The following is a 12912-nucleotide window of genomic DNA, read 5'->3' as shown; positions in this document are numbered from 1 at the left end:
GCTTGGCAGGGAGGGTGGAATAGAAGTCGAATAATAAATAAATAATAAAAGAACCAGGCAGCAGGTGATGAGAAAGACCTCCGCCTGAGATCCTGTAGAGCCGCTGCTGGTCTGAGTAGTTAAGACTGACCTTGATAGGCCAAGGGTCTGACTCAGAGCAAGGCAGCTTCATGGGTTTATTCTATTTGGGTAAGGCTACGACACAGTGGGCGAAGAGAAACTAGACATGTAGATCACCTCTGCAAGAAGTAGGCCTCAAGACGCACGCAGTCACTGTTAAGGTGCATCTCTTTGCATAACCACTGCCTGAACCACGAGTCTTTTTTTTTTTATTCGCCAGCCTGAGAAATTCTATTGACACCATCAGATTGTTTGCAAACATCATCAGGTTTGCAAACCAAGAAACCAGAAACCAGGGGAAATGGAGCTCAAGGTTGACAAACACTTTTGGCCGAAACAAGCACCAGCTCGGCTATTCCTCATTTCAGAGGGAAGGGAAACAGCCATAGCTAAGCAGGTTTGGACCCCTTCCGTAGACTGTTTCTTTCGTAGACCGAGGGCTTTTTTTCAGCAGGAATGCAGGGGAACGGAGTTCTGGAACCGCTAGAAAATGGTCACATGGCTGGTGGCCCCGCCCCCTGATCTCCAGACAGAGGGGAGCTTAGATTGCCCTCCGCGCCGCTAAGCGGCACGGAGGGCAATCTAAACTCCCCTCTGTCTGGAGATCAGGGGGCGGGGCCACCAGCCATGTGACCATTTTCTCTGAAGGCAACTCACTGAGTTCCACCACCTCTTTTCCCAGAAAAAAAGCCCTGCTTAGACCTAGTATCCCATTTTCTCATGGAAAACTTGCAACAACATAAAAGGAGCATCAGATTGCTTTTCTGTGCATCTGCGATTAGGACAGGTCTGCACTGGCTTAAATTCAAGCACATCAGGTACTCCCAACACATTCACTAGCCCTTTCCAAAGGCTAGCCTTTTCAGGTTCCTGTTGTCCAAAGAAGTCCAAGTTCCATGTTTCAAAGGAAGGGGCAAAGCCCCAGGGGTTTGCCTACAACCAGTGGACACTTGGGGACTCTACCTAGTGTGGTGGATACAGCCTTTGAAAAGGAGCTGTCCAGCAAGTGGTGGACACTGGATAGGGAGGAGGGGAGGGCTCCGGGCAGGTCTTCTTAAAACATTTAAAGCACAATCTATGAAAGTCTGAGAACCACTAAGATATGATTGAATATATGATGCTTGATCTTTCAAGATCACCACTGTGTACTCTGACTGGCAGCAGCTCTCCTGGATCTCACATAAAGTCTTTCCCATGACCTCTTACCTGATCTTTTAACTGGAGAGGCCAGAGCTTGAACCTGGGATATTCTACAAGCAAAGCTGATGTGCTACTGCTAATCCAGGGCTGTCCCCTGCTTAAGCAGTGGCTGGAAGGCCTGTTCTTCCCCACCATTAAACAACCTCTTGGTGGCAGAAGATCTGGTTTGTAGATGGCAGTGCCAAGATCCCATTAAATCTTCCCTTGAAAAGTGGTGAGATGGTCAAAAAGGATGATCTGAAGGAAACAATCTCTGACTTAGCAGGATTCATTCCTACTTTCTAAAATGCCCCTAAGGATCCACCACCTCTGACAAGTGGATGGCCTTGTTCTCTAGGGGACACACCCAGCTCCTTCCTTTTGAAACTCTATTCAAGGGGCCCATCCGTTCTGAAAACAGCCGAGTGATCCTGAGGCCTTCTGGAACGAAAAGGCGGATCTAGCAAAAGACGACTCTCTTGCTCAGACAAAATAACAGGTGTATCCCTCGGATGCTCCCTCACCTGCTGGATTTCTACTTTGTTATGACTTGTGGCTTTGGTAGACAAGTTGACAGAGCGTGGTCTTGGTTCAGCAGCTGGCCTGCATTGTCACTGTTTCTACTAGTCAGCATAATTTGCGTGCCAGCATTCTGCTGTGAGGTTTCTCTGCCGTGTTGCTGCTATGAGCTCAGTTCTGAGCAAGCTCTGTGAGTCACTGCTGTGATGCCTCAAGAGGCAACAAAGATGCCTTGTATCTCGCCCTTTGCCTAAAATGCCTAGCAAACCCTGAGCAGAGCCAGTGTTGATGTCTATTAACTGCTCTCTCCCATTTAGTCTGGAGAAGCAGGGGGCAAAGCTAAGCACGATGTAACAAGCCCTGATTGCAGGGGCTCTATTTACAACCTGTTCCAATGCTCTTGGCTAACCAACACTGTGATTCTATACAGTTTCTCCAATCTAATGGCCAAATCAGATGAGACGCTGGCAGTTCAGTGTCTAGAGATCTCACCATTTTTTAAAAAAATCATTTTTCAGGCATCGTTCATTTCAGCCTTCCCTGCCGTGATGTTGTCCTGACCGGAAGCGACCCCGGGGAGCCACTGTTTACCCTGACAGGGTCCTATATGGGATTAGATGCACACCCACATGCCCACCTGCCCCCTCCCCTCAACTGGGATATCACTTTCTCTAAGCCCTCTAATAGGAGACCTATCTGGAGGCCAGCTTCTAACAATTAGATACCATAAAGGAAAAACTACAGTCCTTAAACTTTGGCATTCTTTTGTCCTCCTAATAGGTCCATTCGCAGTATCGGGATTGTAGTCACAGAACTGCCTTCCACAGAACACTGGTCCACTGCTCTTTGACCTCATGGGGTTATCCGAGGTCTCAGAATGGGACCTTCCCGGCTGGCTACCTGGGAACTTAACCACTGGTGCTGGGGACTGAACCTGGGACCCTTGACTACTAGTAACAAGTCCTTCTGTTATGCCGATTCAAGTCAGTATTTGAATAAATATCCATCCCAAGATGGTAGCAGAAAACCACGTTGCAAATAACATTGACATATTTAGCTTCCCCCCACCCCTGCAGTGTAGACCTGCAGCAGCTTACAATATCACTCTCCCTTCCTCCATTTTATCCTCACAACAATGACCCTGTAAGGTAGGTTAGGCCGAGAGAGAATGACCGGACCAATATCACCCAGCGAGCTTCTATGGCCGAGTGGGGTTTTGATCTGGGGTCTCCCAGATCGTAGATAAAATGGAGATGATGAGAGTGAGATATGTCCCCATTGGGGAGAATGGCAGGGTAGAAATGAAGCAATATATATATGTATAATTATCTGATACTAACCACTATGAAACACTATCTCTCATTTGCATCTGATGAAGAGAGCTGTGGCTCTCAAAAGCTTGTGCTACAATAAAATTTGTTAGTCTTAAAGGTGCCACTGGACTCTTTACTATTTTGTCTCTCATTTAGAATATAGTGATAAAAGAACAAGCAATTCAGTCCTTTATCATATGCTGAAGCAAAGTGAAAATGAACCCGCTGGCAGCATTCCTTGTATCTAAAGCAAGTGTCAAGACACATCAGAGAAAAAGCATGGGGAGGAGGCACTTTAAAATCCCTATAGGGGAGACCAAAAAACCCCAAAACCCCAGCTGAGAATGGAGTCAGTTATTCTTGAACGCTATCCTGTAATAGAGCTAGCAGTTGGGGCGTGCAGTACAGCATGGAGGTACCTAAGCTGATGACTCCGTCCCATTCTGTGCCCATCATATAACATGTGTGGAGGCAAACCATAAAACCATGCCACGGGAGAATGAAGACGGGAACAAGCAAATATTGCTTAGATCTTGTTAGATCTGGACCATTTCAACCGGGCAATGCTTTCCTGTGACTTCCTGATAGTGTATTACAGCGGCAATGGGGCTTCAAGATACATTGTCCCTGTCCCGTGGCAGCCATTTCCCCTCTCTGCACCCCTGAGGAGGCTTTACCTCAGGTTTTTTTCAACTGGTATACCAATACACATGTGTATTGATATGTCCATTAATGTTTTTTTTAAAAAAACCTCAAAACTCCAGTGGGACACACAGGGTCAGAGAATGGCTGCCATAGGGAGAGAGGGAAAATGGCTGCCGTGTGGGCAGGACCAGGAAAAGTGACTTTCCTGTCCACACAGGGCTTTGCTGTGATCTTTTCCCAAAACATCGAAGCAAAGCGGTTTTGGGAAAGATTGCAGGAAAGTGGGAACCAGAAGGTGCGCAAAGGGAAGTGAGGAAAACACAGTTTCCAAATACCATCCAGCCTGGAGCAAATAACTCCCTTGGAAGTGCCCTCCAAATGGCTGCTCCCCTGGTTCCGTTTACACTGCTGGTTTCCCCCTGAATTCTTTGTCTCCTCTCAGAACACTTTTTGTGCCAACTTTGATCCACCACGAGTTTATAGGAAGTTCCTTCAAAACTTCCAGGAGTACTGGAGGATGGCCCTGTGGCCATGTCACTGTGATCTCATCAGGATGCTGATGATGCGTTGTCTTCTGTTATGATGCACCTCTTGTTCTGTAACAGGGACAGGGCAGCACTGCAACCCCTGAGAGCAGATGGACAAGGTTGTGGTGATGAACAAGCAAGGGCTCTAGAGGAGAAGGTGACTTGCCATATAGTAGAAACTGAATAGCTTGAGGCCTAGTCCTGCACTGTGAGGTTTGACAGGTGTGCCCCAGAATCCTTGTCAAAGCACAGAACATGCTAGATAGGAGGTCACCCCTACCTGACCTTCTGGTACTTTGTTGGTGCTGATGCTTGTAAAGATGCTTTTGCTCCAAGCAGTTACTTGGCTTGTTGAAGACTGGAGAGACAAGTAAAGGGCTCTTGGAAGAAGCAGCCAAAACCTAGAATGTACAAGACAGGTCAGCAGAGGAAAAAAACAGAACCGAACACAGGTGGTGCAGAAGAAATGGGAAACTGGAAAGAATACAGATGTGAGGAATTAAGAAAGGATAAGGGCTGGCCAAAGACATTTTGGTATTTGGTAGGAAAAAATGAGAATAAAAAGGAGGATGAGGGCATTGAAAGTAGGTTGGACACTGAAAAATTTAAAAAGGAAAAAGGAAACAAGTGGAAAAGAAATGATAAAGTAACACAAGGAGTGAAGCAAGAATGAAAAGCAAATGTAGAAATCACAACATCTTCCTCAAGACCTAAAATTGCCTCCCGCTTATCACAGGCCTTTTCAGAGGGGCCCTTGATGACGAGGAATGGTCTTTCTGAGAATTTGTGAAGGTGCCCACCATATTGGTCTCCACAGCCATGGAGCTTTGCCGGGCAGGCTTCTTTAACAGGGCATGGAGACAAAACTAAGACGTTTATAAGCAGCTTAAGGTTTTAGAAGTGTGTCAGACTCCTCCCCCTACAGGGCCCTCCAGCCATCCTGAGCAGGCCCAGACCAGATGAACCTCAGAATACAGAGAGGAATAGGATTGCCAGCTTCCAAGTGGGGCCTGGAGATCTCTAGGAATTACAACTGATCTCCAGGCAACAGAGATCGGTTCCCCTGGAGAAAATAGCTGCCTTGGAAGGTGGACTGTATGGCAGCCTTCCTAGGCCTGCAGGGCCCTCCAGCCTTCTTTAATAGGCCCGGACCAGATGAACCTCAGAATACAGAGAGGCAGGCGCTGGGCCTGTAAGGATCTGAGGCGGCTGCTGGTGCCGCTCTGGTCGTGGCCTTGCCCTTCCTCCTTTCCTCACAGCTAGGATTGCCAACTGTGCGTTGGGAAAGTCCTGGAGATTTAGGAGGGGGATCCTGGGAAGTGTGGGATTTGGGGAGGGGAGAGAGCTCAGTGGGGTATAATGCCATAGAGTCCACCTTCCAACGCAGCCATTTCCTAAGGAGAACTGATCTCTGCTGTCTGGAGATCAGTTGTAATTCCTGGTGGTCTCCAGGCCCCACCTAGAGGTTGGCAACCCTACCCACAGCCCCTGGTTCAGCTGCCTTCCTCAGGGTGCCTGGGCATGGCTGCCGCCTACATGAAGCTCCTCTAGAGTAGGTGAATGCAGAGGTGGGGGTGCCATTCCCTGACAAAGCGTTTAGGCCATTTTTTCTTTTAAATCTCGGCCTCAGAAGTTTTTATTATTGTTCGGTTGGGACTTTATTGTTTTATTGGTAGCCAACGTGGTTGCGTATTCTGTTTATCAGCAACCTTGTGTCTGAGGTGGGTTAAGAAGGAAGGTAGGTAGGTAAAACAAAAGGACAAGGAAGACCATAGTAGTAGTTTGGGGTAAAGAAGAAAAACTGATGGCTCCATGTTCTTTGTTATTGCTGTTAAGGCAAAGATTCTCATTCTAGATCTTTAGCAAATAATCAGGTTTGAAAAACAACTGATAGTTCATATCAAATGGCTTGATATGAACTCCCACTTGAAGTCTCCCACTAGAAATCAATGTACGAAGCTCTTTTGTTTTTTAGGGAAACACCTTTTAGCTCTGACCTTTTCCCAGGGCTTTTTTTTCTGGGGAAAGAGGTGATGGAACTCAATGGGTTGCCCTCGGAGAAAATGGTCACATGGCTGGTGGCCCTGCCCCCATGGCTGGTGGCCCCGCTTGGCAGCGTGGAGGGCAAGCTCAACTCCCCTCTGTCTGGAGATCAGGGGGTGGGGCCACCAGCTATGTGCCTATTTTCAAGAGGTTCCGGAACTCTGTTCCACCGCATTCCTGCTGAAAAAAAGCCCTGCCTATTTCTATCCCTTGGGGTAGTGCTTGAGATTTGTGTAGTAAAAACCTCTCACCTGGAGATCTTGCTTGGAGTGTGTGGCTGTGGTTAGGGATGCTAACCCACCTGGCTGGGAGTGGTAAGGCAGGCTGGGAACCACCTACTGAAAAACACAGCAAAATGGGGGAAATGCTATGTTTGGGGCCAATTTTGACCCTACTGAGACCCCATTGCATCCATTTTTCAACCAAAAAAGTGATAGGGTCTAAAGAGCACAAGGATGAAAAATTGGACCCCTGTGCCTGCAGTGGGATCCCCCCACTTTGGAGGTAAGGCGGCAGGCAACCCTAGCCGTGGCTCAGTGGAAGAGCCTCTACTTTATGCACAGAAAGTCCCAGAATCAATTATCCACCATCTCAATTTGAGAGAACCAGGCAGCAGAGGGTGTGGAAAATCTCTGCCAGAAACCCTGGAGAGCTCTCGCCAGTCTGACATGACAATACCGATCTTGATGGATCAAGGGTTGGAGCCAATATCAGGCAGCTTCATGCTGGAGCTTCCAATTACTACCAGAGAGCAGTATTTTGTTACCTTCAGGAGAAAGCCCAGGTAACTTGAAGGGAGGAGTAGGGGACTAAGAGGGATAAGAATGAACATCTGCTCGAAATGTATGCTTGTTCCGACAGATGTTGGAAATGTGGTGTAGAAAGCGGTACCTTTTTTCATTCTTGGTGGACATGTAAAAAAGTTAAGGAATTCTGGAATATGGTCTCATTGTTCATAAAGAAAATGTTGGATTTGCATATTACCCTAGATCCCATGATATTTTTATTGTCTATGTTTGATAGTAAGTTTCCAAAGGAACAAAAATACTTATTGCAACATATTATTACTGCTGCAAGACTGGTATATGCACAGGTCTGGAAACAAAAGTGCGTACCTGACGAGAAAAAATTAATAGAGAAGTTGTTACATTGTATAGAAATGGACAGACTTACCTCAATTCTGTATTCAGAAAATAACAAAACTTTTGTAGACAGATGGAAAGACATATGTCAGGCTGAATTTGACAACCAAGTATATTATATCATGAAACATATTAGTTATTATATCGGATATATAATCAAGTTATATAAGAATACCACTTTGCAGTATTTTTGCACCACTCCCCTGTGTAAATAATTGAAAATTCTTAATAAAAATATTAAAAACAAGAATGAACATCTGCTCTTGTACTTCAAGAAGAAGGAAATGAATATAGAAAACCCACCCGATACAACAGGAAACAAGCTGCATACCAAGATCAAGATTTCAACATTGCAGTCGAAATGAAAGAAGACATATTACGTTTTCTGATCCTTAGGATGTTACTGTCTACAATACTGTCCTTTGCTTGATCCTTTCCTTTTCTGTACAAAGTAATATAATGCCCACCAGAGGCATGTCATAAGTAGACACACTCGAAGACAAGGCTAACCTTCATTGTTGTATCTGCTTATGTGTCTACAATTGGATGGATGCTGAATGTTGTCAAAAAGAGGCTCCAAACCTATCGGGATCAATTACAGACATCGAGAGCCTGATTTTCAAGATGTCGTTTCTGTTAATAACACTGTGGTCACTTCCTATATTCAGCTGTCTGTACACAAGCTCACAGCAGGCCTTCAGCCAGCAACTGGAGAATGTCGGAGAAAGATTCAGCCAGGGGACCACAAAGCCAGTAGAACTTCTGGCAAAGAGGGAAGTGTAGGTAGAGCAGCCCTACCAGTTGAGGGCGTCTTCTTGCACAGATAGACCAGAGTGGGGGCAGGAAGTACCCTTAAAAAGGTTTCTGGGCCAGGCTCGCTTCTTGATCTGGGTAACCAGAGACCCATTCTCATGATGCTGTTGCCTTCCCTGGCTTTCAGGAGCTGAGTCTGACCCCAGAAGGTGGGACAAATCCATCCAGCTATGCTGTGTGGAAACCTGTTAGAAGAAGTGAATACTAAGAGTTAGACGCATTTGGATGCACCAATGTAATTTGCTGCATGGCTGCAGGAAGTATTGCATGTGAGTTTTTCTCAGTCCATTGTTGCCCAAATGGCTTCCCCCAGTTTCCATGCTGAACGATCTCTGTGCAGGATGCTGCTGTATCTCCTCCGGCAGAGGTGGATATTGAGAAGAAATTTATTTATTTTTATCCCACAACCTAAAAAGGCTCCTGGGGCAGCTGTGAAGAATTAAAAGAAACAAACACTGGAAAGACATCAATAAGAACAGTTCTTAATAACCAAACACCCATAAAACGCAGATAAAGAGAACTGGAAGACCTAGATGATTATAAAAACACCACAATTCACGAGAATGCACTGGGGACAGAACCTACAGGTAGGAAGAGGAAAGCTAAACTCTCTCTGTATTATAAAGGCCAGAGAAAGAAAGGAGAATTGTTTTCACCTTGTGTCTCAATGAAAGATGCTACAGAGAGAGCAGGAATGGGTGGTGGCACTTCAGAAGGCCATATTAACCCATGGCTGGCCCCCTAGGCTTTCAAGTATTTTGGGCCCCCTCCGGCACTTCAGTCTTTCACTCCACTACAGCTGACAGCCTGACCTTGGTACAGTAGGTATTAGACAGCAGTACATGACCCTATATCCACTTTGAGGGTCTCCAGAAGAATTCTATTTATATATACTTATGAGAGTATACATATGGATAAATATATATGTACACATAGTGCTACGGCACAGAGTGTAAAGTGGAGCCCAAAGGCACAGGGAACAGTGTCTCAGCAAAAAAAAATTGACGAACCCACCACCAGCACCAGGGTTTCTGGCGCCTGTGGCCACTCGCGTGCAGCATGCAATGTGCCCAGGGACTGTGTGATGACATCATCATTGGACAGCAGGTGGCTGAGGCAGTGCGAGGAGGCTGCCTGCGCTCCACACACCGCCCCAGCCACCTGCCGTCCTTGGTCTGCAGCTGCTGCGCCCACTGGGGGCATGTAGCAGTGGCGGTGGCAGCAGCATGGGGCTGGCCGCTGGCGATGTGGGGCTGGCCGGCTGTGGCAGCGGTGCAGGGCTGGCCAGTGGTGGCAGCAGCGCGAGGCAGGCATGCCAGCTACGTGGCACTCGCCTCCGCCCCAGCGCCCCCTCCGGCCCTGTAGCGCCTGCAGCCCCCACCTCACCCCCTCAATGGTGGTGCTGGCCCTGGACAGACCCCTAGTCCCTGCGCGGCCACTGGGCTTCAGCCTAGTCAGTCTTATGAATAACACATCCCTGCTCTGGTAGCCACCTGGCTTTGAAAGGGAGAGGCCCTTCAGAAGATTCTAATTGCCATTCAGGAAGATCCTTTAAGTCTGGACGCCAGCCCACCTGTCTGGAGGAGGGGTATGTGTGTGGCAATGCAGGATGGGAGCCTCCCAATGACAAATTTTGCCCCCACTACGACCCCATTGCTTCCATTTTTCTACTGGAAGTGATGTCTTTGGGACCTCCAGAGCACAGGGATGACAAATCTGTGCCTGCAATGGGACACCCCCCAGCACCCTGCTTTGGAGTTAAGGGGACTGGCATCCCTTGCTGTGGCTCAGCAGAAGAGCCTCTGTTTACACACAGAAGATCCCAGATTCAATCATCCACCACCTCTAGTTGAAAGAATCAGGCAGTAGGTGCAGGGCTTTTTTTCAGCTGGAATGCAGTGGAACAGAGTTCCGGCACCTCTTGAAAATGGTCACATGGCCAGTGGACCCACCCCCTGATCTCCAGACAGAGGGGAGTTTAGATTGCCCTCCGCACCATGGCGCAGAGGGCAATCTAAACTCCCCTCTGTCTGGAGGTCAGGGGGCACGGCCACTAGCCATGTGACCATTTTCACAAAGTATACATCACCCAGACTCCCTCTCACTCCACTTGCTGGCCCACTCAACCTGTGCCACTCACCTTCTTTGGTCTCTGCTATCTTCCCCTTCTTCATCCACTCTCCTCCTTGCCTTTGCTCTCACACTGCTCCACTCCATCACTCATACTCAAAACCACCTCCCCAGAGCTCTTCCCAGCCAGCTTTTATAGGGCCTTCTCTCACCACCCCGCCCTCCTTGCAGGTTCTGCCTGCCAGGCTACGCCCCTCCCTGGCCTCCCAGCACTGGCCTGGGCTGTCTCAAGCTGTTGCAGCTGGGGTAGCTGGCTGGGCTGCCTGGATCAGCATCAGCTGCGTCATGTTGGTTCGCTGGCTGCTGGGCCTCTCTGGCTGAGCTGATTACTGAAGGTAGGCCCAGCTGTGGCCCCTTTGCTTGCTGCCCAGCTCTTCCCACAGAATGCCTTCAGCAGTTCCACCTGGAGGGGCTGGTTTCTGAGCATCTTCTGAGCCAGGTTGCTGTCTTCAAGCTGAGGTGGAGGCTGGGGCATGGCTCTGAGCTGCTTCAGCTGCTTCTCCTCCTTGGCTGGTAAGGGCTCTGTTTGGGCTGCTGCTGGGTTCCTATTCTTCCTGCCTTTGCCCTCTCCCTCTCTTCTGCTGTTCTGCTCTCTAGCCCTCTGGGGCCTTGGCCCTTTGCCCCCCTCCTCTGGTGTAGGCAGGTTCTAGCCCTGGCTTCCGGCTGAGGCAACAGGACTGCTATCTCCTGGCTGCCTCCCCATGCTTCCTCCGGTTGAGGCCGGGGGCTGTGCCTCAGACCCTGGACAAGTACATCTTAACAACTTAGAGAAGAAGGCAACACCGTTGGATAAATTCTTTCAATTGAACTTGTCCACAGGATAGCATCCTTGGAGGCAGTCCTCCAGACTGTCAACATAGATGCAAAGGATCTGGACACCATGTTGAAAGAGAAAAGGACTTTGGATAACGTCAACAGGTAAGAGTTGCAGAAGCAGTTCCAACTTGGGGACAAGCGTTTTGTTTACTGTATATATCGGCAGTAAATCTTAGCAACATAGAGAATGAGGTAACACGACTGAGAGATCTCTGTCTTTTGGTGCTACACCTCTGAAGATGCCAGCCACAGCTGCTGGTGAAACTTCAGGAACTACAATGCCAAGACCACGGCAAAACAGCCCGGAAAACGCACAACAACCAATGAGATAACACCTTTGGATAACTTCTTCCAACTGAGATTGTCTGAAGGGTCCCATCCTGGAAGGACCTCCTCAAGACTGTCAACATGGATTCAAAGAATTTGAAGACAACGTAGAAGGAGGTAAGGCCTTTGGATAACTTCAGCAGAGAAGGATAGTTTGTTTCACTGAAGACGTTCCACACGGTCCCATTTGGGAAGGACGTCCTCAAGTTTGTCAAAATGGATGCAAGGGATCTGGACACCACCTAGAAGGAGGTAAGGACTTTGGATAACTTCCACAGGTAAGACGTAGAGCAGCCGCCTGAACTTAGAGATACTCTGTTTTCTGTTAACTGACGCAGTACCTCTTAAGAAAGTCTAGAAAGAGGTAACAAATTCACAACTTCTTTCAATTGAGCTTTTCCACAGGGTCCCACTTTGGAAGGACATCCTCAAGTTTGTCAAAATGGATGCATGGGATCTGGACACCACCTAGAAGGAGGTAAGGACTTTGGATAACTTCCACAGCTAAGACATAGAGCAGCCATCTCAGCTTAGACACACTCGGTTTGTTTTCTGTTAACTTACGCAGTACATCTTAAAGTATAGAAGGAGGTAACAAATTCACAAGTTCTTTCAATTGAGCTTTTCCACAGGGTCCCACTTTGGAAGGACGTCCTCAAGTTTGTCAAAATGGATGCAAGGGATCTGGACACCACCTAGAAGGAGGTAAGGACTTTGGATAACTTCCACAGGTAAGACGTAGAGCAGCCGTCTCAGCTTAGAGACAATCGGGTTTTTTTATGTACACAGATGCTGTACATCTTAAGAAAGTCTAGAAGGAGGTCACAAGTTCACAACTTCTTTCAATTGAGCTTTTCCACAGGGTCCCACTTTGGAAGGACGTCCTCAAGTTTGTCAAAATGGATGCAAGAGATCTGGACCCCACCTAGAAGGAGGTAAGGACTTTGGATTACTTCCACAGGTAAGACGTAGCGCATCCGTCTCAACTTAGAGAAAATCTGTTTGTTTTCTGTTAACTGAGGCAGTACATCTTAAGAAAGTCTAGAATGATGTAACAAATTCACAACTTCTTTCAATTGAGCTTTTCCACAGGGTCCCATTTCGGAAGGACGTCCTCAAGTTTTTCAAAATGGATGCAAGAGATCTGCACACCACCTAGAAGGAGGTAAGGACTTTGGATAACTTCCACAGGTAAGACGTAGAGCAGCCGTCTCAACTTAGAGACACTCTGTTTGTTTTCTGTTAACTGACGCAGTACCTCTTTAGAAAGTCTAGAATGAGGTAACAAATTCACAACTTCTTTCAATTGAGCTTTTCCACAGGGTCCCACTTTGGAAG

The sequence above is a fragment of the Eublepharis macularius genome, chromosome 16, assembly GCF_028583425.1.
Source record: "Eublepharis macularius isolate TG4126 chromosome 16, MPM_Emac_v1.0, whole genome shotgun sequence".
In the NCBI taxonomy this organism is placed as follows: Eukaryota; Metazoa; Chordata; class Lepidosauria; order Squamata; family Eublepharidae; genus Eublepharis; species Eublepharis macularius.
This window is presented reverse-complemented; position numbering follows the sequence as displayed.